The sequence below is a fragment of the Muntiacus reevesi genome, chromosome 22 (assembly GCF_963930625.1).
Source record: "Muntiacus reevesi chromosome 22, mMunRee1.1, whole genome shotgun sequence".
NCBI lineage: Eukaryota > Metazoa > Chordata > Mammalia > Artiodactyla > Cervidae > Muntiacus > Muntiacus reevesi.
Genome location: NC_089270.1, coordinates 14,091,402 through 14,117,293, shown reverse-complemented (window position 1 = coordinate 14,117,293; position 25,892 = coordinate 14,091,402). Strand labels below are relative to the sequence as shown.

General features: G+C 49.5%; 1 pseudogene; it reads right to left on the bottom strand.

Annotated features, from left to right (window-relative positions):
* LOC136152882 (epididymis-specific alpha-mannosidase-like) overlaps positions 1-19,723 on the bottom strand; it is a 42,339-nt pseudogene extending 22,616 nt beyond the window's left edge.
* Between the last annotated feature and the right edge of the window lie 6,169 nt (positions 19,724-25,892).

Genomic DNA, 25,892 nt, shown 5'->3' with positions numbered 1-25,892 from the left:
GCTGTGCCCCTATTCCCTATTCTTCCCTCAAAGGACCTGGCTCAGACCAGGATGGGTAGCCGCCTGGCCTGGGGAAGGGTCACAGATGCAAGGGTCCTCCACAGCTCTTCCCCCGCAATGAGTGTGTACAGGTCAGGCACACCCTCTCCACAGCCTCAGCTCTAAGCTCGGCACCAACTGACCAAAGCTGACAAGATCCCACAGCCCTCAGATCAGGGCCCAAACCTCCTCTGTGATGTCCTGTCTCTGATTAAATGGTGCTTCCTCCAGGAGGCAGAGAGGGAAATGGCAACTCACCTCAGGATTCTTGCCTGGAGAATTCCATGCACAGAGGAGCCTGGCGGGCTACAGTCTATAGAGTCGCAAACAGGACTGAGTGACCAACACACCTCCAGGAGGAAGTTACGTAGCCACCCCCACCCACCTCCACACCCACTGGACTTCTCTGCATCCCCTCCACCTGGATGAAGCCACTTCCCCACAGACTTCCCCTCCAACCTCAACATAACCCCGCCTACATCCTTATATCCCCTCCCACCTCAAGTGTAACCAGACCCTCATAGAGCATCCACTTCCACCAGGGGTGGAGCCCCGCCCACTTCCTTGTAGCTCCTCCCACCTACACCAGTCCACCAGGCTCCTCTGTCCATGGAATTCTCCAGGCCAGAATGGAGCCATTTCCTTTTCCAGGGGATCGTCCCAACTCAGGGATCCAACCCAGATCTCCCGCACTGCAGGCTCATTCTTTACTGTCTAAGCCAGCAGGGAAGCTCAGGAATACTGGAGTGGGTAGCCTATCCCTTCTCCAGGGGATCTGTCCATCCCAGGAATCAAACCAGGGTCTCCTGCATTGCAGGTGTGTATGTGTGTTCAAGTCACACATTGCTGTGTGTGAATTTTTTACCAGCTGAGCTACCAGGGAAGACACACCAGAAGCCAGTCCTCTCCTAATCTGAGGTTCCCGGGAAGTGTCCTGAGAGCTAAACAGCTTCCCCTTCTCACCACTCAGATGAGAGGCCAAGGCCCGAGAGGCACGACCAACCCAGGTCTGGGGGAGTCAGGGCAGCGCCCAGCCCGGAACCAACCCCTCCTGGTGGGGACCCATCCTGGTGTCTCTTTGCAAGGGAAGGAGATGAGAAGAGAAGTATTTACGGTTGAACTGCCGTGTCGGTGTCCCTCCAGTCCTCCTGGACCCCACTTCACTGATAACCAAATGGGGGCTCAGAGCGGTGACATCACTTACTGGAAGCAACCCAGCCCATGAGGCAGGAGCTGTGATCTAAACCCAGGAGAGCGTCCGAGTCACCGTGTGGGGCCAGCCCTCCTGAGGCACTGTGCCTGCCGAATGGTGAGGGTGGGCAGCGGACAGGCCCAGATAGACCTAGCTCCAGGGACCCTGGCCCCATGGTGAATGTTCAGCTAGAGGATGCCCCTGTGAGTCTGGCTTACCTGCCTGTCCCGTGTGGATAGCCTCACATCTCCTCTCTTCCTTCCACAAGGACCTCTCCAGCTGAGTGATCCCAGCATGGACCTGGGGCTGGGCAAAGCTGGCTGGAGGCAGGACCTGATTTGTCCCTGGGATGTCCTGGCTAAAGCTGACCGGGGTCCTTTCCTCTCTCACTCCCCAGACCTCGGCTTCTCCTTCTGGGCAAATGGGGAGCAAGGCAACAAGGATCCTTCAAGGGCTCTCATATTTTATGCAATGAAGTTATTAGATGGGTCAACAATTTGGACAGCCCCATTCCCTACTGATGCCATGAGCAGGGCCTGAACTGGGGTGTGGAGGATATTTCTGCCTCCCCTGCTCAATGTGACTCTGTGTGTGGATCATTCCTGCCTATCTTGCAGACAGGGGAGCTGGATCAGCAGTGGAGCGGTCAGCAAACGGTGTGAGTGTGGCTCGTCCTGAGACAGGTGTTAATGCTGGGCTTCCTCTAGGACACCTAAGGCCCTAAACTGGCTTCCTCAGCAGGCACTGCCTGAATCATGTGTAGGTTTTGGTCCAACACAAGACAGAGTTGACGCCGGAAGCTACATCTGCTGAGCGCTTCTTCTGGACCACTTACTAGGCTAAAACCTCTTTTTGTTCCACTTTGTTCTGACACGTGATGGACTAAGCAAGATTAATGTTTCCCCTGTTTTACTGACATGGGACAGTGCCATGTCATGCATGTACCCAGGCAGAAGGCTCACCCCACAACCTTGAAATAACTTAGACTGTGCTGTCTGCAGCCAGGCCAGTCCTGGCCTCTGGGACACAGGGTGGAGGGAGACAAGGTCCCCCAATAATGACTAGGTGGTAATAGAAGAAAACTGGGGCCCTGGGGCAAGGAGGGGCCAAGTGATCTAGCCTTAAAGTCAGGAAAGGCTTCCTGGAGGAGGTGATGCTGCAAGACTATTAGGATTTGCAGGAAGAGAAGGTGCCAGTAGGCACTCTTTCAGGTAGCACTGTAGTTAAAGGCATAGAGGCAGGAACCCGCTGTGTGTGGACAATGGTGAGAGGCTCAGTGTGGTGGGAAGCAGGCTGTGTGTCTCTGTGAGTCAGGTAGGTGGGGTAGGGGCCACCTCTGCCCGAGTACCTCTAGCAGGTTCCAAGCACAGGGGTGCACAGATGCTGAGTTGGGGGCGTCTTGTACCTGCCTGGCACCGAATCACCACCTCAGTCCCCAGAGTCACATACCTGAGGAATAGGGCAGGAAGTCGTGTTGGTTTCGGACTTTCCATGACTTATGTTTAGAGTGTATGGCTTGGAAGTAGTCGCTCAGCGTGGCATACTCCAAGAAGACACCAGTATTGGGTGTGAGGCTGTTGATGTGTTTCATCAGTGGTCCATGTTGGCAAATTGCACTGAGGCATTGAAGAACTGACTGTCGCATCCCTGTGGGCCAGAAGCAACATCCTGCATTTCTGGAAGCAGAAGCCAAACTAAACAGGGTGAGTTCCTGTTCAGCTCTCTCCCATTCTCCTTGGTGGGCCACAAGTTCCCAAACCAGCTCCCAAGCCCTGTGCTCCAGATGTTTCTCTCTGCCTCTCCCTGTTTCTCTCTCCTTTTTTATATTATATCCCCCATGCTTGTTTATCCTCTAGCTCCAGGATTATACCTTTTCACCACATTTCCCCATTTCTCCAACCTTCTCAATCCTCTCTGTGCAACCACAAACTTTCATATCTTCTTCTCTGACTTTGGTTTTTAAAGATTCCACATTTAAGTGAGATCAGGTGGCTGTTTTCCTGTGCCTGATTGATTCCACTTTCTTAAATCAGCACTCTTACTAATTATCATTCACATTAATTATAATAAGATAATTATGATGAATAAAAATTAAAATAGCTTGCTCTAGTACACTTACCTTAATATTATCCTAAGATGGTCATCAAAAAATTAATAAATTTCTAGAAATATGTAATCTACCAAGACTTAATTATGAATAAATAGGAAGTAAGTTTCCAATTTTAGTATATGTGCTGCCAAAGCGACAATGAATAAATAGGAAGTATAAACTGGAGAAGAGTATGGCAATTCACTCCAGTATTCTTGCCTGGAGAATTCTACAGGCAGAGGAGCCTGGCGGGCTACAGTCCATAGGGTCACATACAGTTGGACACGACTGAGTGACTAATACACACACATGAAGTATGAACAGATAGAATACTAGTAACAAAATTAAACTAGTTTTGAAATACCTCCCAAGAAACAAAAGATCAGATTTCAAGAAGATTTCTACCAAATATTGAAGAGGAATTAATACCAATCTTTTTTAGTTTCTTCCAAAAATTAGAAGAGGATAGAACACTTTAAATAAGTATGATTTTTTAAGAGCAACATTCCCTTTACATCAAACCAGACAAGGAAGCCTCAAGAAAAGAAGATTATAGCCCAGTGTCCCTGATGAATATAGATACAAAAGTGTTCAACAATACATTCATGGAACAAATTGAGCAACACATGAAAACAGTATTACACCATGATCAAGCAGGATTTATTCCAGGAATGTAAGGGTGTTTCAACAGCCACAAATAAATCAATGTGCAATACCACATTAAGAAAATGCAGATAAAAATCATATGATCATCTTAATCAATGCAGAAAAAGCATGTGACAGAATTAAGCTTTCATTTATGACCAAAAGTCTCATCATAGTGGGTATGGAGGGAATATACCTCAACCTGATGAAGGTCATGTATGACAAACCCACCCCGGGCAACGCATTCAATGATGAAAAACTGAAAGCTTTTCCTGTAAGATCAGAAAAGACACAGATGATCGCATATACCGCTTTTATCTAATATGGAGTTACAAATCATAGCTGCAGCAATTAGGAAAGAAAAGAAAAGACACAGGAATTAGAATAAAAGCAACTGTAAAACTGTCACTACTGGCAGCTTTAATGATGTTACATGTAAAAAACCCTAGAGATATAAACTGTAAGAATTAATAAATTCACTATGCTGCGTTGTAAGATAAAAAGTCAACATACACAATCATATGTTGATAAGCATTTCTCTACACTAACAACAAACTGTCATAAAGAGAAATGAAGAAAACAATCCAGTGATAATTGCATCAAAAAGGTGAAATACCTAGGAATACTTTTAACTGAGTAGGGAACAGACCTTCACACTGAAACCTTTGATTATAGAAATTGCAGAAGATGCAAATAAATGGGCAAATATTCTGTGCTCATGATTGAAAGAATTGATGAAATGTCCACATTTCCCAAATCTATCTACAGATTCAATGCAAAGCCTATTACAATTTCAATGGCATTTTCCCTAGAAATAGAGCAACCAATCCTAAAATTTTTTGGAACCACGGAAGACCCTGAGTAGTCAAATCACCCTTGAGGAAGAAGAACTGTACAGAAAGCATTATGACTCTGATTTCATCATATGCTACAAAGCTATACTAATAAAAATAGACCAGTATTGACATAAAAAGAGACACATAGATCAATGGGAGAGGATAGAAAGCTCAGAAATAAGCCACACACATACAAGCCACACATACAAGATGTAATTATTTTACATCAAAGGAGCCAATATTATAAAATGGGGAAAGGACATTTTCTATAATAAATAATGTTGGAAAACTGGATATCTTCATTCAAGGAATGAATTTGGACTACCATCTGACACTGTACTCACATATTAACTCAAATTAGTTGAAGACTTGATGATAAGACCTGAAACTATAAAATAAAAGACAACATAAGCAATAAACTCCTTATCATCTATCTTAATTATATTTTTGGATTTGATACCAAATGCAAAGGCAACCTAAGGAATAATAAACAATTTGGACTACATCAAACAAAAGCTTCTGCCCAGCAAAGTATCTTCAACAAAATAAGACAACCTACTAAATGGGAAAAAATACTTGCAAATCATAAATATGAAAAGGGTTGATATTGAAAATATATAAATAATACATTCAACTGAATAGTAAAATACAAGCAATTTAGGTAAAAAATGGGCAAAGGACCTGAACAGACATTTGTCCAAGGAAGATATAGAGATGCCAACAGACACAGGAAAAGATACTGAATATATCAAAATCACAGAGAGATACCACCTCAAATCTATTAGAATGGCTATTGTCCAAGAGACAAGAAACCATGAGGGTTGCTCAAGATGAGGAGAAAAGAAAACTTTCACACACAGTTAGTTTGAATGAAAATTGTTATAGCAACCATAGAAAACAGTTTGGAGATTCCTCAAGAATTTAAAGATAGAGCCACCATATGATCCAGCAATTCCACTTCTGTGTATTTATCCAAAGAAAATAAAAACATTAACTTGAAATGATGTCTGCATCCCCAGATTCATTGTTGCATTATTTAAAACAATATATGGAGTCAGCCTATGTGTCCATCAGTGGATGAATAGATAAAGAAAATGTTATATAAATATTTATAAATGTGTATATATATATATAAATATATATAGTTATTCACCAGTAGCATCATCAATAAAAAAGAGGAAATCTTGCCATTTGCAGCAACCTGAATGGAACTTGAAGTCATTATGTTAAGTGAAGTAAGTCAGACAGGGAAACACGGATGCCATATGATCTCACATGTGAATTTTTTTAATGGAGGTAATATAAAAAATAAGCTTATTCCTGGAGAGAACAGATTGGTGGTTGCTCAAATGACTGATGGAAGTCAAAAGGTACAAATTTCCTTCGACAAAATACATAAGTCTTGGGGATGCAGAGTACATCATAGTAACTATGGTTAATGATAATCTATCATTTATTTGAAAGTTGCTAAAAGAGTAGATCTTAAAAGCTCACATCACAAGAAAAAATTTTGTAACTCTCTGTGGTGACAGATATTAACTAGATCTATTGTGGTGATCATTTTGCAACGTATTCATATATGGGATCATTATGTTGTATTCATATGACTAATATAATGTCATATGAAATAAAGAAGGAGAGAGCTACAGTTCTAAAAAAAAGCACCCCGCCAATAGTCACAGTATTCTATGTTTTCCTTGATGAAATTTGGCTTTGGGAAAAGTACATAAAATAGAATTATAGTGAGAATATATGTAAGAGACAGGGCTCACAGGAGTGAAAAGTCTTCCTTTGTCTGAGATGAAATCACGTAATGGATAAAGTTGTTCAGAGGCATTTCACGTGTATATCAAATGTTGGACTCAATTGAATGTCCAGCCACCTCTGAATGCATATTTATTAAGATCTGCAATTCCTGGCTCACAGAAATCTTGCAGAGGAGATTATCTGACTCTTGTGGATGTGTGCGTGCTCAGTTGCTTGGTCGTGTCAGACTCTTTTGCTACCCCTTGGGACTGCAGCCCGCTAGGCTCCTCTGTTCGTGGGATTTTTCATGCAAGAATACAGGAGTGGATTGCCATTTCCTCCTTCAGGGGATCGTCCTGACCCAGGGATTGAACTCACATCTCCTAAGTCTCATGGCGTTGGGAGGCACATTCTTTACCACTGAGCCACCGGGAAGACTCTTGTGGACACACCAAAGTAAGAACAAAGAAAGCTCTCTTTAGGTTTTGACAGGTGAGTCCAGGCAAAATTAGTCCTGTGAGTGGCCAGAGTGATGAAACCTTCAGAATTTATTGCTCTCAGGCTGGCCAAAGAGATACATTGATAAAATCTATTCTTATCTTCTCTCTCTCATGAATTCTGTGATGAGCTCACCACAAAAACTCATGAGAGTGTATAGCACAATAAACAGCTTAACTTCCCCGACACAGGTAGACAGACCCCTGGACGGGGCTGAGGTGGCCCCAGGGTGAAGGTCTTTGATCAGAGGGCACAGAAGGTCATGACTGGATCTCACGGGGGCCTCCAAGTGTGTTCAGAACCATCTCCGGAAAGAAATGCCAGAATAATAATCTGTTAATGAAGCAAGCCTAGATTTATAAATCCTCCAGCACCCCACTTTGACAGTCATCATAACGAGTAAGAAGTAGGAGGTTAGAGATAGATTTTTATAAACTTTTGTGACCTGGACCCAAGTTACTTTAGGCAGGTGTTTCTATTTCCCTTTGGCAAATATCACATTCTGAACTCCCAAGGCAGTAAAACTGCTTGGATGAAGACCAGCCTGGTTAGAGCTGGAAACAGGTTGAGGGTCGTAGCAGGTACAGAGGCCAGACCCATCATGGCAATCTCTGGGTGTAGTTGAGGAATCAGGGCCCGGGATGTACCCCCTTACCCATGGCCAGAGAACATGATCTGTCTGGAAGTAGATGAACCGTTCCCATGCGTTGTTCAACAGTTTCTCGGTATACATTTGAATGTTGTCCTTACTAACAGTCGTGTCACTGGGGGTGAACATCTCATCCATGCGTTGATCTTGGAAGACAAACCCTTCACTGAGAGACAGGAAGGAGTGTTAGGGGGGGCTGTACCCTGGGAAAGAAGGCAGCCTGGGGTCCAGGTGGACCAGAAGAGCTCCGTGAGGCCAGAGTGCATCTGGGCCAGCGGACCCCTCTGATGGCCTCGGTCATCCATCAGTCAGACAGGCCGGTCAGTGGTGGGCAGATGAGAGCTATGTGGACAGAGGTGCCACATTTCAGCCCTGTGGGGGACCTCAAGCACATCTCCTTACAGGCCCTGTATTCCTGCTGCCGCCAAGTGAAGCCCACAACCTCTGGGCCCCAATTCCACCGTACGGATTAAGTGAGGATCATCTTGATTCCTCCTTCTTTGTGTCAGCTCCATGCTCATCAGCTCCACTTCCAAGGATGCAAAGAGGGCTGGGGCCAAGGGTAAGCAAGGAACGCAGGGACTGTGAGCACCAGACTTCGGGGGTATAAAAATCTTGATACCTAAATTATGGTATTATAACAATATTTTTAAAGTAAAAACGAATCTGAAAAACTTATTAATGAGCAGAATCTCAAAATGGTGTATAAAGACAGTCCAGCATGCTGGGATCCACAGGCACTAATATGGTTTGGGAGGCACCAAAAGTGAACTTCTGGGGTCTGGATAGCCCACAGCAAGGGTCTTTGCCACTCATGCCAGGCAGCCTAGAGGTGACATCTCAACCAGGCTCCAGGAATGACCACTCTGAATCTCTGCGAATCGCCGTTTGCCGATCACTAAGGTATGCTAAAGATTGTTATGATAATTAAATGCCAATAGTTGATGGAAAGCAGCAAGAAAGAATGCCAGGCACAGGATGGGGCCTGACATCACTAACCTGGTAGTGAGCCCCTACCCATCCTCTTCTCCCAGCTGCCCCTTCATCCTGCTGACCATCTCCCCTCTTCAAAGAGGGGCCCACCCCCCTGCCTGAGGCCTCACAGGCTCAAAGGTACAGAGAGGACTGAACCTAGGTCTCCAACCAGACAGCACACAGGAGGGCTGTTCCCATGACCCGGAGGTCTTGGAGCAGCCTCCTGAGCCCAATGTTGCTGCCCCCACAGCTGCTACCGCAGGACCTTGGCTGAGTGTCTAGACCTCAGTTGTTCTTTCTGTAAGATGGGTGCTTGGTGAGTCCCCTCACGGGTGGCCATGAAGGTGGGAGCTGACGTGCTTCAGGGAGAGGGCTGGGAACAGGGCCTGGCCCAAGGCAAGAGCTCACGGGCAGTAGCCGTTCCCATCTAGAACGTGTGTGAAGATTTCCTGCTGTGCCAACAGGGACCTGGATCCTCTCCACACGAACTGCAGGCCCTGCAAACCCAGAGGGAATAGAGTGAGTGCCCAGGGGCAACAGGGTTCCCAGGCTCCCCTCCCCAGACCCCGCCTGAGTCTCATGGCTCCCTGCACCCCGCTCCTCTCTCAGTGGTTCATGGTCAATATCTCCCTCTGCTGCCTTCTCCTCAAGATTCCTCCTGACCTCCCAAAGCCACAGGGAATGGAGGAATTTGCCCTTCAGAAGGTGCCTGCCTGCATGTTCATCCCACCCATCCTCAGGGCAGGACATGCTGTCAGAACCTACCAGCCATAATCTCACTAACTCTGCTTGAATGCCCCCAGACACGGGGGGCTCATCATCTCTCACTGAGGGTGCAGTTAATTTTTCAAGATCAGATGCCTAGAAAGAGTTCAGAGCTACAAAGCAAGGATAAAATCCTGCTTCTGTGAGTACTACGTCCAATTCACACACAGTTCACCAACTCCTCTGGGATTTGGTCTCTGAACATGAATCTCTGGGAATCACACCCAGCTCACAGACTTACCTGCAGGAGAATCAAGCTGCTATAGGAAGTGTGTGCAGTGCTAACTGCAGTGCTCAGTGGGGTCATTATAAAGCTTATTTCTCTTGCCCACCGAGAGCCCAAATCCTCTTTGATAACTCCTGCTGGCCATGATATCACTGCTTTCCAAAACTTTATTACCTGAGTGGTCCTGCACAGAATCCTTACATTTCAGCCTAATTCTCCCATTTATGAAATGGAGTAAATTATATGACTCTTATCTGTAACTGTGTGAATAACGTCCTAGAAAATATATACTGAAATCTTAACCCCATTGCCTCAGATGTTGGTTCTCTATACTGGTAACTGAGTAACAAGGGCAGGCCTTGATCCCATATGACTAGAGTCCTCATAAAAGGAGGAGTTGGACCCAAACATGAGCAAAGGAGGATGATGGGCAGACATAGGGAGAAGTCAGCAGTCTGTAGGCTAAGGATGCCTGAGGCCACCAGACGTAGAGAGAGGTCCAGAACCGATCCACCAGAACACTCTCAGAAGACGCAATACCCTGCCAGGGTTGACCTCAGTCTTCTGACCTCCAGGCCTGTTAACAACACATTTCTATTGTTGGAAGTTCCTGGTTTTCAGTACTTTCTTCAGACAGCCCCAGGAAATACAGAAGCTACATCACAGGGCTACTGCGAGGATTAAAGGAAACCCAGAGGGCAGCGGCTCCCACCAGGCCTGGCATTTCATAGATGGCAAAGGCAGTGTCTGTGTGGTTGTTGAGTGTTACATTCATTCATGCTCGCTGCCCACCCATCAGAAGAGTTATTACGTCCCAGGTACCCTGAACCCCCACCACCTCCCCTCTGCATTGATCACGGTGCAGGTCTGTGTCAGTCCCTTTGGAGACTCAAAGAAGAAGGCAGCACCAGCCCAGCTGAAGGGGGAAGGGGACTCAGAGCTACAGGCATCCGAGCTGGGCCTGCAGCTCAGCCAGGAGCTAGACCTGCGGGAGGAGAGAACCACTCATGCCGGAGGGCACAGCAGGGCAAAGATGGGCCTGGGACGTCCTATAACCTGTGCAACCGCCAGCGTCCCAAATGCTCAGGAGAATAGCAGGGGCTCTGAGATGCAGGAAGGAAGAGAGGGGGAGGAAGCCCAGGCGCACTGGCAGCCACGGATGTGGTTCACGGCTCACCTGTTTCTGCTGCATGGCCACCTTCAGGTCATAGTCTATCCGGGAGATGACGTGGCCATTGAAGCCCGCCAGGGCAAACAGGGTGGGGGTCGTGGCCGAGGCGCCAAATGAGTCCACCTGCCAGGAGAACTGCGGCCGGATCCCAAACGTTTCGTAGAGAAACCCGTGTCCTTCTGCAAAGAGATCAGCCTCCTCAGCAACTGAGGGTGTCCTTTCACCCCCTAACTCCCTCAAGGGCCCCTGCCCTACTCCAGGACTGGAGTGCCAGCTACCAGGCCAAGCAGGGTCTTGCTGCTGTAGACACTGATAGAGAGGGCTCCCTCCCAGAATCATCCAACCACTCACTTACTGAATTCTGATTTACAAGCTGCTATATCGAGCTGTGTCAGCATCACCGATTTGATGGACATGGGTTTGAGCAAGCCCCAGGAGTTGGTGATGGACAGGTGTGCTGCAGTCCTCGGGGTCGCAAAGAGTCGGACACAGCTAAGTGACTGAACGGAACTGAACTGATATTGAGCCAGGCTGTTCTGAGGCCATCAGAGAGAAGAGATGGAAAAGCACTTGGTCCATCCTCCAGGGAGAGGGGCTGAGCTAACAAGCCCCTCACTGACTGGGCCGGACGCGGGTCAGATCCATGACTCTTACCTGGTGGCACCGTGACTCAGGAAAGTTGTAGTAGCATTTGAGCCTCAACCTTTACCCCTACGAGTGGAGTCTAGTAAGACTCCCCATCTCCAGGACTGCCTCAAGGGCTGAGGGGACTAAGTGTATGTCTTGTATTTAGAACATGAAGTTTATGTGAGAGGAGATCAATGTCCGCCCTCTGCGGAGCTTGACTGGTCTTGGAAATGGAGCCCCATGGAATCCCCTGGGGAGGAACCACTGTCCGGAGGTCCATGTCCTTTCCTACCCCAGGGTGATGGGAACACAAGTATGCTGGGATTCTGGTTGTCATGGTCTAGGTCAGGCCTGTAGGGTCATTCCTGGGGTATTCAGGACAGTGGGCATGGTGGGCTGAGACCAGAGATGAGGGCTGCCCCCACTGTGGTCACCCCCGAGGAGGGGAGGGGGTCAGCACCTATCCCCTCCTTCCAAGCTCAACTGCACTTGTCTGACCAGATCCTGGGCTGAGCTCTGGGGACCCAGAGAAGAATCAGACACCAGTCATGGCCAGAGACAACTTGTAGTTTCAGGGTGGAGAGGGGAGATGATGAGGTCCTGTGGGTTTAATGGAGGTTCCTTGACCATGAGGCCCCTCAGCTGAGTCTGAGATGAGCTATTTGGGTGGAATCATCAGGAAAGCTTGTGATTAAAAGCACAGGAGGCCCAGTTGTGGGAGCAGGTTAAGAGCATCAGGAGGCAGAAGGATGAGGCGGAGGCCAGGAGGTGAGGTCTGAGATTGCATTTTGCAGACTGAGAGTTTATTTAACAAAACTTAAAGATTCCCATCACATTCCTGCTTACACCTAGAAACAAGTCAGTAGAAACTCAGAAGGAAGGAACCATACGTTAAAGGGGTGAAAGGAGAGACAGTGTAAAGAAAATTCTCAGAAAAAGTCCAATGCCACCTTGATGTTCGACACTTGGTGTAACTGGGATCACTCTTAGAGGGCTGACAATGGGCTGGAGCTTTAGTCAATTCTGGCTCATCCACTGCCTCTTTGACCTTTCTTTGACCTCAGTCTTCATGTCTGTTCTACAAAATGAAACTTAGAGCAATGATGTTCCCTCAGTACCCTACCTTTCAGTTCAGTCGCTCAGTCATGGCCAACTCTTTGAAATCCCATGAACCACAGCACACCAGGCCTCCCTGTCCATCACCAACTCCCGGAGTCCACCCAAACTCATGTCCATTGAGTCGGTGATGCCATCCAACCATCTCATCCTCTGTCGTCCCCTTCTCCTGCCCTCAATCTTTCCCAGTATTAGTGTCTTTTCAAATGAGTCAGCTCTTCACATCAGGTGGCCAAAATATTGGAGTTTCAGCTTCAACATCAGCCCTTCCAATGAACACCCAGGACTGATCTTCTTTAGGATGGACTGGTTGGATCTCCTTGTAGTCCAAGGGACTCTCAAGAGTCTTCTCTAGCACCACAGTTCAAAAGCATCAATTCTTCGGCGCTCAGCTTACTTTATAGTCCAACTCTCATATCCATACATGACTACTGGAAAAACCACAGCCTTGACTAAACGGACCTTTGTTGACAAAGTAATGTCACCCTGCCTTTAGGGATGGATGAAACTATTTCTTGTAAAAAAACAAACAAACATTTGTTACATAGCTAGGAATGGGTGTTTGGTGCAAACTGTGCAAGGTGATGGAAAACATAGTGGTGATAGATGGGATGGTGGTGGTTATGGTGGTGGGGGTGATGGTGGGTGAAGCAGTGGTTGTGGTAGTAATGGCCATGGTAGAGATGATGATGGTGGTGGTGGTGCTGGTGGTGAGGATGGTAGAGGTGGTGATGAAGTTTTTAAACTGTTCATGATGGTGTTAGCATTAATGGTGGTGGTTATGGTGGTGGTGGTCGAGTTGACGTTGGAGATGTTGTTTTTGTTGTTTGTGGTAATGGTGGTCATGGTGTCAGAGGCTGTTGGAATGGGGAGGTGATGTGGTGGTGGAGGTGGCCCCTCTGTTTGTAGTGGAAGTTGTGATAATGGTAGTGGAGTTGGTGATGATGGTGGTAGAGGTTTCGTTGGTGGTGAAGATGATACAGAAACTGGTGGTAGTCGTGGTGTTCATGAAGTGATGTGGTTTCGGTAGTTGTGCAGGTGGTGTTTGATGAAATGGTGGTGGCAATGAAGTAGTGGTGGTCTTTGAGGTGGCTGAGGTGCCTGAGCGGATGGTGGATGTGACACCAGTGGTGCTTCTGATGGTCCTCAAGGTAGTGTGGTAGTGATGATAGTGGTAGAGCTGATGATGATAATGATGGAAATGTGGCGGCTGTTGATGGTGGTGGTCGTGGTGATGGTGTAGACATAATGATTGAGGTGGTGTTGTTAGTAATTATGGTGGTGATTGGTGATGGTTTAGATGTAATGATTGAGGTGGTGGTGTTAGTGATTATGGTGGTGGTGGTGATGTTAGTAATTATGGTGATGGTGTAGATGTAATGATCAAGATGGTGGTGTTAGTAATTATGGTTGTGGTGCAGATGTAATGATCAAGATGGTGGTGTTAATAATTATGGTGGTGGTGGTGATGGTGTAAATGTAATGATCAAGATGGTGATGTTAGTGATTATGGTGGTGGTGGTGATGGTGTAGATGTAATGATCAAGATGGTGGTGTTAGTAATTATGGTTGTGGTGCAGATGTAATGATCAAGATGGTGGTGTTAGTGATTATGGTGGTGGTGGTGATGGTGTAGATGTAATGATCAAGATGGTGGTGTTGGTAATTATGGTTGTGGTGCAGATGTAATGATCAAGATGGTGGTGGTGTTAGTAATTATGGTGGTGGTGGTGGTGATGGTGTAGATGTAATGATCAAGATGGTGGTGTTAGTGATTATGGTGGTGGTGGTGATGTTAGTAATTATGGTGATGGTGTAGATGTAATGATCAAGATGGTGGTGGTGTTAGTAATTATGGTGGTGGTGGTGATGGTGTAGATGTAATGATCAAGATGGTGGTGGTGTTAGTAATTATGGTGGTGGTGGTGATGGTGTAGATGTAATGATCAAGATGGTGGTGTTAGTAATTATGGTGGTGGTGGTGGTGATGGTGTAGACATAATGATTGAGGTGGTGGTGTTAGTAATTATGGTGGTGGTGGTGATGGTGTAGATGTAATGATCAAGATGGTGGTGTTAGTAATCATGGTGGTGGTGGTGATGGTGTAGATGTAATGATCAAGATGGTGGTGTTAGTGATTATGGTGGTGGTGGTGATGGTGTAGATGTAATGATCAAGATAGTGGTGGCGTTAGTAATTATGGTGGTGGTGGTGGTGGAGTATGTGCTGTTATTGGAGGTGGTGGGCGTGTTGGGGGTGATGCAGATGGTGACGGTGGTGGTAATGGTGTGAACAGTGGTGGAGTATGTGGTGGGTGGGGTGATAACAGGGATGGGATCTAACCTTTACTGACCATTTACTGGAGATCCACACACTACACTCAATGTGCTCTGTTTGAATTGTCCCAATTTAATCTCACTAACAATGCTTTGAGGTACCTCATTATCAAACTTTTTTATAAAGGAGGAAGCTGAGACTTAATGGGGTTACATCACTTGCCCCCTGTTCAGAGGGTTGAGAGCCAGGATATAGCCAGCCCATCTGGTCTAGAATCCACACTCAAGCCCTGCACTCAAGGGCACAGCCAAGGATGTGGCATCAGCCAATCACAGTTTTTGTTGATCACAGTCTCCTGCTGAGAGGTGAAGATGGAGGCCAGACCAGGGCTCACACACCCAGTCCCAGCCTAACAGGAGACCCAAGGGACTCTGGGTCTGGGGAGGGGTAATCAAACCTGTGAGCTGGAGGATCTGGTCATCAACGTGGGTCACGGCCTCATCGTGCATGACCTGGCCTCCGAGGACAAACTCCAGGCGTCTCTGGGCCACAAGCTCATGGACCTTGGTATTGTGGGCAGAGAGAAAAAGCCCGGTTACAGCCCCTGAGCTGAGCCTGCTTGTGTTTGTTGGGGACATGCCTGTAGCATCTCATGGTGCTTCCTTCAAACTCCTCCCCTTCATTTATTCTGCAAAAGCAGGACCCAGTCTGTACTGGTCAGCGCTGTGTCCAGCACTCAGAACAGCACCTGGCCCATGACTGCAGCTTCATCAGACACATACATAATATCTAAGTATATATTGAAATTTTGCTTTTGGAGTAATTTCAAACTTAAAGAACACTTGCTAGAATTGTATCAAGAGCTCCTGTAAGTACTTTCCCCAGATTATCTCGTTATTGTTTTTGCCTGTTTTCTAGAATAGTCTCCCATATCCTTACACACATTCTTTCTTTCTTCAAAACCATTTGAAAGCACAAGTTAGCCTTTAGAATAATTCAGTATATGTTTGGCAAGAACAAGATTATTGTAACTTTTGTATACTTATCAAAATCAAGAAATTTAATGTTAAAAATGCTACTGTGGAATTAAGGAACTTTAGTCAAACTTTGCCATTTGTTCCACTAATGTCCTTCCTCTGGTACAAGATTCAATCTAGGATCATGAATTGGTTTCAGTGTCATTTCTCTTTATTATCCTTTAATTCACAACACTTCACAAGCCTTTCTTTTTCTTCCATGTGATTGATAATTTCAAAGATTACAGGCTAGTTATTTTGTAGACTGTCCTTCCAATTGGGTTTGTCACATGGTTGGATGACAAATTTTAATATACATGAAAGGAAGGGAGGACGGAAGATGGGAGATGAAGCTGAGAGGAGCTGACCCCTGGGGATGCCCCTGAACTTATGAGGGCAAAGGCTATGGCAGTAAAGCCGCCATGCACTTGATAGACTGTAGTTTTGATTTGATTTCTGAAGGTATAGTATTTGAAGCTCATTCACTGAAAATATACTGAATGACATATACATGTACTGTTTCAAAAGAACTCTCTCTTTACGGGCTGTGCCTTTGAGTTACCTTAGCCAGGCCACACCTCTCTCTGGGGGAGGAGACAGATAGTTGTGTTTGGGGGCATCCACGTAAAGAAATGGGGACTTTCTACTGAAGACCTTGGAGAGTTATACTTCAAGTCAGGATATCTGACCCAGAATCCCACCTGTCTGGTATAAGCTGTGTGGCCACGAGCCAGTTACCTTCCCGCTCTGATCCTGAACCTTCTCGGTACAGTGAGGCTCTTGGGAAGAGTCTATGAAATAATGTGTAGAAAGTCGTAGGCCAGCACCTGGAATGCCGCAGAGCCCATCAAACGGGAGGCTGGTCCTCTCAGCTCTAAGGTTGCAGGTTCACATCCCCTCTGGGGGGACCTCATGGATGCCCTGCTTCGCCATCTGAGCTTTGCTACCTTGAGCAGGTTGCTGGGCCTCTGAGTCTCAGCACCAGGGACTGTTCTGAGGGAAAGTGAAGCCTGGAGGGGCCAAACTCCAGAGAGGCATCCCAGGTGCTTCCATCACGTGGTTACTCCAAGTACAGCCTCTCTGAGCAGGGAGGTCACTCCCACTGTGGATGCGGCTGACAGAGGCCACTGGCCTCCTGTGATCACCCAGGGAGCGGGGGGAGAGGGACCTGGTCCCTGGCTGCCCTACGTGAAGCGGGGCCTCTCACTCCCTGTGATGAGTGAAGCCAATCTGCCGCCAGCCTTGAAACCACAGGGACTGTGGCACCCCCCGGCTGGGTCACCAGCTCCCGTCCCCATGGGGGCCACATAGATGTGCAAATGAAAGAAGAGAGTGTGGACACAGGGCCCCTCCAGAATCCAGTGACAGAGGGGACCCCATTCAAGCCAGCTGAGTGCCAGCGGGGCTGCCACAGCTGCAATGAATAGCCAGAAAGGCGGGATTAAACGCAAACCTATCTCCTGGGCATGGGGCTGACCACAACTCTGATCTAAACTCTGAGAACAGCCCAGGAGGGCTTGGGGCCTCCTGGTTTACACAGCACAGCCCTGGCCACAGAGAGCACTGTCCTGGGAGCTTCCTGAAGGGTCATCCCTGGGACCCCCAGGCCATCCTCTCTCAGTTGCCTTGTGGGAACCACCCTGGAAGGCAGCGTTACCTGGAGTTTCTGCTTGGCTGACGCGACGCCATCCCACCACAGCCGGAAGAACTCCTGGTCCACGATGATGAACCTGTGCTGCTCATTACGAGTCAGGTCCTCCACCACCGAGGTGTAGACATCGGTGACATAACCCTGCATGCTCTCCTTAGACCAGGGAGGGGAGGGGGGACACCATCACACCAGCTCCATCAGGAATCCCGGAGGGGTTAGCCCCAGGGAGCAAGGAGTAAATTCCAGGGACCCACAGTTTCGGGGGGCCCCCGGCACTCACACCATCTGCCCGGGGCCCTGCCCTCTGCTCTCACTGCTGTTCCAGCAAGGGAGCCTCTGTGCCCACTCTGTGCCGGATGCACAATAAACGGTGCCCTGGGAGAAGGACACGGGCAGACACTCCTTGATGGGAAGGTGCTCTCCTGGGGAGATACATGTGGAAACAGATCACGGCACTCTATGCTGCAGAGGGATGTGCCAGCCAGGCCCAGGGTCAGGGCCAGCCTCCCAGAAGGACATGCTGGGTGGCCCCGAGGCTGCCATGGGGGGACAGACCTGTCAGACCCAGGGGCCCCAAGGGTGGGGTCCAGGGACCTGGAAGCGCTTCCTTGGGCTGAAATGATGGGGGTGTGAGTGCTGGGAGATGATGCTGAGAGGAGCTGACCCCCTGGGCAGGGAGCCCCCAGGATGGAGCTGCGGCTGCTTCCCATCTGGGTCAGCCTGACTCACTGCAGAGCCCGGAGATGCTGGTTAAAGGAATGCAAAGAGCACCTGGCAGGGAGTCAGCAGGCATTGCGGCTACTTCTGGGGACCGTGAGCAGCCCCGATCCTCCCTGGGCCTCAGTTTCCCCTTCTGTCAACTGAGGGTGACAGGTCAGCAGCTCCACACACAGGGGGGTGGCCCCCCACAGAGGCTATGAAGTGGGCCCAGGACCAGACTTAACACTCAGCCTCAAGGCTCTTGCTGCCCCTCTCTCTTTAAAATGAGCTACTCACTTGTTAACATCTCATGTAATGAATTATATCCATCATCACAGAGGGTGGTTGTGTGTTTATTTATTTCTATCCTTCTTCCAGGAAAGAGCTCAAGGAGGCATGTCTAACAATTTAAAGTCAGCTGCCCAGAAACCTAAAGAAATCAGAGTCTTTCCCCCCTCTCCTTTCTGGCATCATTCGTTCATTCACTCAACAAATACTCATGGAGCCTCTACTCCATCCATCAGGCGGGTTGAGAATATGTTCGTAGACACAGTGGATGAAGCCCATACCCAGCTGATGTTCTAGTTTGGAAACCAGAGATTTACAAGCTGGTAAGTAAAATATAAGGAAGGGAGTAGGGGGAACATACACAGGGGATTCAGGGCTTTCCCGGTGGCTCAGTGGTAAAGAATCTGTCTGCAATGCAGGAGATGCAGGGTCCCTGGGTCGGGAAGATCCCCTGGAGAAGGAAATGGCAACCCACCCCAGTATTTTTGCCTGGAGAATCCCATGCACAGAGGAGCCCGGCAGGCTACAGTCCACAGGATCACAAAGAGTCAGACCCGACTGAAGTGACTGAGCACGCACCTATAGGAGAGTAGGCAAGGCTCCCAGGAAGGCCTCACCATGAAAGCCCTTTTCAGGAACAACCAGGAGATAGAGAGGGACTGAACCCCTCAGGCATCTGGGAGGAAAGACTTCGGGGCAGAGGGAACAGCCAGTGCAAAGGTCCTGAGGCCCCTGCTCCCTACAGAAGTGAACCTCAGGGTGCAGAGCGGGTCCCCAGACCGGGCCTGTGACCATGGCCTTCCTCAGACTCGTGCGCACGTCATCTGGTCTCTGCTGCCTGTAATTTCCCCCAGTACAGGTGGGAAAACTAAACCACAGAGACAGGAAGTGACCAGCCCAAGCTCTGCCACACAGATCGCCCATCACTGAGGCAGAACCAGAGCCCAGGCTGACCCTCCCAGTGGTGCAAACCCAGGACACAAACCCACACTGGATTCCACTGAGGGGAAAAAAAGGAACTTCAGCTCCAAGAGGTGAACAGGGGTCATTGAGGACACCCACCTGGACGGTGTGGAGCCAGCCCATGTCGACGTGGTGGTGGGGCACCACGAAGACCCTGATTTGTGTTGGGACCAGGGCCTCCTGGGGCCCCAGCAGCACCAGTTGCATGAACATGGGCAGCCAGCTGAGCGACTCCATCCCACTGGCCTGCAGGCAGGGGCTGGAGGACTTCACGCTGTCTACAGGGCCTGGCTTCTCTGCAGATGATTGGGCTGCCACCCCTCAGGGGAGGAGAGAGGAAGAAAAACAGGAGAGACGCCCACATAGATGCCGTCACCTGAGCGGTGTAGGCTGGAGACACTCGCTCACTGCTCTTCAGACGTCCACTCCCAGCTGCAGTTTCCTGACAATTTTTGTCTACTTTCAGACCAAATGCTGAATGCCACCTCCCCAGGGAAGCCTGCCAGACTTCACTCCTGCCAGGAATGCTACTCCTCACTCCAATGCCCGTGACCCTCCTTTGTGCCTCTCCAAGCTTCTCCTGCTGGGCTTCCCTGCCCATCTCTACTTGTAGCCCTCAGACTGGCTGACTGACTCAGAAGCTGCTCTACAAAACTCAACACTCCATCCGGGGAGTGCCACCCTCTGGAAGCCTGCCTTGATAAACTCTTTGTCACATGGAGCCCCCAGTCGGGGCCTGGCAATAAGGATTGTCGTGTATAGTATAGTGTTAGTCACTCAGTCATGTCCGACTCTTTGAGACCCCGTGGACTGTAGCCCGCCAGGCTCCTCTGTCTGTGGGATTCTCCAGGCAAGAATACTGGAGAGGGTTGCCATTCCCTTCTCCATAAGGGTTGTAATCTCCATCTTAAGGAGGAAAACAGGCTTTCACTAATAGTACCTGACTTATCCTAGATCGCATAGCTAGTGGAGAAGCAAGACTACCTGAAACTTTCTAAATTAGATCTGGGTAATTGACAGTGATGTCTAATTGACGAGATGCCTAATCTCTCTGGGCCTCAGCCCCCCATCTGTAAAATGGGATGGCCACAGAGGAGCCGGGGATCAGTGACAGAACGCACAAGGGATAACAACCTTAGGGTCTCCTTCCTGGGGGCAGGCTGGCCACGTGGTGTAGCTGAGTATTGTCTGGCATTGTCTCTGTGCCCCCTGACCGAGGAGCAGGGGATCCACGGGGTGGGCTCTTCTGCGTGAGATCCAAATGTCTTACTGGCGTTTTCTATCATGACCAGAGCTGGGACTCATTCTCCCTTATGGCCACCTTGTCCACCCATTCATCAAGTACAACTGGAGAATATGGTCTCCAAGCAAGTCTTCATCGTCTCTGTCCCATCTCCCTTCCTTGGCCCACACCTGACCCAATTTGACCTTGACTTTCCTCCTGTTGAGAACAAGGCCTAGTTTCTTCTCCCTTTGTAGCTGGTGGGCGTGTGACTCACTAATAACCAAGAGAATGTGGATAAGATGCCCTGTGTGACTTGAGGCTGTCAGAAGTGGCAAGGCGGACTTTGCCTTGGTCCCCAGGGCACTCACGTGTGGAGCCGGGGCCGCCATGCTGTGAGGAAGCCCAACCAGGCCACATGGGAAGGAGACGTGGAGAAGCCCTGAGAGCCCTCCGAGAGGGAGCGGCAGGCCAGCCCCGCTGCTTCAGCTCCACGTGACCACACGTGTCACACACGTGTGCATTCTTGTCCTTTCCTCCAGGCCTGTGCATTAGCTGTTCTTGCTGCAGTTCGCTCAGGATTGTATCTGATGCTCATATCCCCACCTACCACCCACCCATGCCTTTCACCTCCAGCGAGCACCTGGGCTGGAAATGATGGCTGACCTGGCGGGGTCCACCCAGAGCCTCGTTCCTGAGGGGCCTGACCCTTGGTCAGCATGCCTTCCTGAGTCACAGTGCTCACCTGTCCATTCACCTTCCCTGTCAGGAGAAGAAGGCCAGAGACACACACATCTGCTACCATCGGAGCCTTCTCCGCCTCCCTGTATTCAGCCCCACTGACCTACCTCCTCCTGTGGGCTCCATCAGTGACCCCTGCGAGGCTGCTGGCCTTCCCCTTGTCTGCCGGCCTCTTGGCACAAGCAGTCCAGAGGGACCAGTGCACTGTAGGGTATCACCTGGTGGACGCATCCCTCCTTGGATGCCAAACCTCTGACCCTGCAGGGCCCAGAGTCGTGCGTGTGAGACTCCAATTTCCAAGTAGGTCACTGGGAGTGATGATCCATGAGGCCCCTCCTGTTTCCATCTCACATATTCTACCCACTGGGGATCCTGTGCACTGGCCATGGATTTGGGGTGTACCTGCCTCCTAGAGGACGGTGCCCCAGTGTCCCAGGTGCTGTCTCCAGGCTCTGACTTACCTGAACCTTCAACTGGCCACTCCATTCCTCACTCAAGCCTGCAGCTTCTGGAAACTGGGCTCACAGTGGGAGCAGAAGACCCCATGGTCTTGTGTCCCTGTCACATCTCCTCACTAAAATGTGCACATTGCCTGATGTCACTATGTCCTCTCTTTGAGATTCACTTTGGAGGAACCAGCAACAATATCATGGGACATTGAAGTAGCCTGTTAAGAAGCCATGTAGAGATCCGCTGAGGCGTCCTCCCCACAGCCAGTATTAACTTGCCCGCCACACGCAGGTATGGGGCCTCTCCTTTCCTCATTATATTTCTCCCAGTGCCATCAGGGAGTCCCTTCTGTAATGGCATAGCTCTCATCCTCCGCAGTCTACAGGGACAGCCCCGACTCTGAGCTTGGTGATGCCTGTGCTTGGCAAACCAAGTGTCCTCCGGGCATCCTGGAAAAACACTGGCTGAGCTCACCCGCCACCTTCACTGCAGCCCCTTCCTATGTCTCTGCATCTTTAATCCCTTCCTTCTCCGTCTGCCTTGTAGAGCTGGCATCTCTTCTTCATGCATGTGGACCAACACGGGCCAGTTTCAGAGCATCTCTGCAGGCTGTCAGTCTGCCTCCTGCTGTGAAGTCCTTTCTGGCGGCATTTATTCTACTTTGGCTGTCAGAACAGGTAACACACAGGGGGCTTAAATAGCAGACACGTGTTTTCTCACAGTTCTGGAGGCTGCAAGACCCCTGGGAAGGCGGCGGTGGGCGAGGTTTCTGTGACAGCCTCAAGGGCTCACTGTCCTTCCCCAGGGGGTTGGCACGTCCCTACGGGGACAGGCTACAGCACAGAAGCAGTGTTTCTAGGACAGGTTCTGCCATGTCCAGCCTGAAGAGGCTACTGGAAGTCTTGGGTTCTGTGACCAACAGCAAATTGTTGTCAAGCAAAAGGGCCAGTGCCACATGTTTGGGCCGCTCCTATGAGATGCACCACATGGGATCCAGGCACCGTGAGAAGAATGCAGGGTGCTGCCAGCTTCCCCGCAACAATGCCAACTTGTTCCCATCATCACATGTGGGCGTGTGGCCTGTGACCTCTTCTTGATCCAGGTCATAGCTGCACACGAGAGTGTGAAGCGTGACTTGTCTGGGTGATCTAGAGAAAGGACAGCCCGGCCCTACGTTATGGTGCATGGGAGTTTGTGGGATGGACACACCGGCACCATTTCCGCTTGTTCTTTGTAGCAGCAGTGCTCTCTGTCCTCTAGGGCGAGTGACCTGGCCTCTGGGCTCAGGCTTGCCTTGATGGGCAGAGTGCCTGGGGCTGCATGTGTACCAGGAAGGTCCCCAGAGCAGTGTGGACCCAGCATCTTCTTGCTTCCAACCCTGCATCGCTCCCGTATGTCTGCCCTCTAGTCAGTTGGCCCTCAGCCTGCATCTCAGACCCTTAGGACTTGTCCCACCTGCCTCTCTGGCCTCACCTCCCACACCTCCTTCTGCTCCATTCCAGAAGCTGCTGGAAGGCCCACCATCCCCACAACCCCTTTCCTCTGCTCTTTCCTGGCCTCTTGTATCCCCTCCACCTGCAAGGATTCACTTCCTCCCAGCACCACCTCTGTATGACCAAATCCTCCCTACAAGGTCGAGCCCTTTGTGACCTCAGGCTCTTTGCAGGTGCTGTTGCCTCCACTGGGAAGCATCTTCCTCCACTTTTGTTGGGCAGGTTGTTATTTCTCCTGTACATGTTTTCCCTCTCTGAGAGATCTTCCACGGACCTCCCACCCGCTCCTCCACAGCATTTACTGATGAATATAGCTCTACATTAATCTGTGTGTTTCGGAAACACCCTCCTCACTCACTAGACAGGCTTCATGAGGCTTCATTCTCTTCTCTGCTGTATCAGCACCTGGGACAAAGCAGAAGCTCTTTATCTTTTGTGTGGACACATGGATGTAATCGTTATGAACATTCCTGTTCGCTTCTACCCTGGTTGACATGGGTGATTCCCAGGGTCCAGTGTATAAAGCTCAACTCAGCCACTCACTCCAATTCTACTTCATCCTGATTCGTGGGCAGATTGCTTAAGCCTGAAGCAGGGTGGCACACAGCTCCTGGCAGCTGACTCTTCTGACCCCAGTCCAAGACACTTCCCAACCTGAACCCAGCTGGGGGCAGGGGGTGCAGCTCTCTCATGCCCCAAAGTTGGCATTTCCTATAAACTGGGCCAGGACTTGGGAGGGCCACTAAAAAGAGGGAAAATTGAGGGACCCCAAGACATGATCCTAAAGGACAGGGGATCAACTGAAGCCCTCCTAGTCCCAGTTACCTTACCCAATCCAACAACAGAAACCTCTCACTCGGGACACTAATATTCCCACAGTGCAGGGGTGGATGGACGTGAATTCCCTGCCTGCCACACCCCTTAGCCCCAGGATGCAGCAGAGGAAAGGTGGACAGGGAGAGGGGCCAACCTGAGCTTTGAAAGGAAGAGAAGGAGGAGCAGAGAGACAGAAAGCGCCTGCAGGCTCCCAGCCTCCCCGTGGCTCTCCATCCACAACATAGCCCCAAACTAGCGGCCGACAGCCAACTCCCTAGCACCCTGTCGCCACCCCCACCCCTCCTCCAGGAAGGCCTCCTGGATCCTCCAGGAGCCCCCAAACCAGCACAACAGCTTCTCCTGCAGGCAGAGCCCACCATGGCCAAGGCCTTTCTCCCCAGCAAGGACATCCTGAAAGCAGCAGATTTCCTGCTGCCTCACCTCCCAGCACAGAGCCTGGGACAGAGCGGGGTTGAGGGGTTGTGTATTGATGAAAATGTGGGAAGAGGACCCAGGACAGCCTTGCAGCCTGCAGGGTGGGGGGGGGGGGTGCAGACATGCTGTGTGTAAGCAGTTGTTCTCTGTGGCCAGGCATTGGCTGATCACTTTACATCCCCAACAGCTTAACGCCCAAATCACCCTAAGGGCAGACCTACATATCCCCAATGTACAGGTCAGAAGCCTGAGGCTCTGAGTTAGGCTGCCGGAGTCGTGTGTCACCCTGCTCCAGGCTTAAGCAATCTGCCCACGAATCAGGATGAAGTAGAATTGGAGTTGGGGCTGAGTTGAGCTTTATACACTGGACCCTGGGAATCACCCATGTCAACCAGGGTAGAAGCGAACAGGAATGTTCATAACGATTACATCCATGTGTCCACACAAAAGATAAAGAGCTTCTGCTTTGTCCCAAGTGCTGATACAGCAGAGAAGAGAATGAAGCCTCATGAAGCCTGTCTAGTGAGTGAGGAGGGTGTTTCCGAAACACACAGGTTAATGTAGAGCTATATTCATCAGTAAATGCTATGGAGGAGCAGGTGGGAGGTCCGTGGAAGATCTCTCAGAGAGGGAAAACATACAGGAGAAATAACAACCTGCCCAACAAAAGTGGAGGAAGATGCTTCCCAGTGGAGGCAACAGCACCTGCAAAGAGCCTGAGGTCACAAAGGGCTCGACCTTGTAGGGAGGATTTGGTCATACAGAGGTGGTGCTGGGAGGAAGTGAATCCTTGCAGGTGGAGGGGATAAGCAATAATAATTGGAGCTACTTGTAGTCTCAGTTTCTGAGTTCCGAAGGCAGACAGTAGAGATTTCTAGATGTCCAGTTCAAAGCATCTTCAGATGGAATGAGGCAGGCAGGGACATATTGATAGTGAGAGGGTAACAGGTAGGAAGGCTAGGGGTCCCAGGTGGCAGGAGGAAATAAACTGCAAGTGGCGGACTTTTTTTTTTCCTTCCCTATACAAAATTCAAGGCTTCTTTTAAATTCTGTGTTGTCATGACAACACCTGGTTCCGCCTGGCCTGAACTTAACATTTCTCAAACCTTGAGCTAACCAATGAGTTTTTCTTATGGAAATGTTTTTCTTAAGCTATGTTAATGAAGCTATGTATTTGCTTGGAAATCTGCCTTTCTTCAAGATTCATGTCCCTTGTTTTATGGCCAGGGATGACTCAGCTTGTGCCAGTGCTGTCTCAAAATGCATA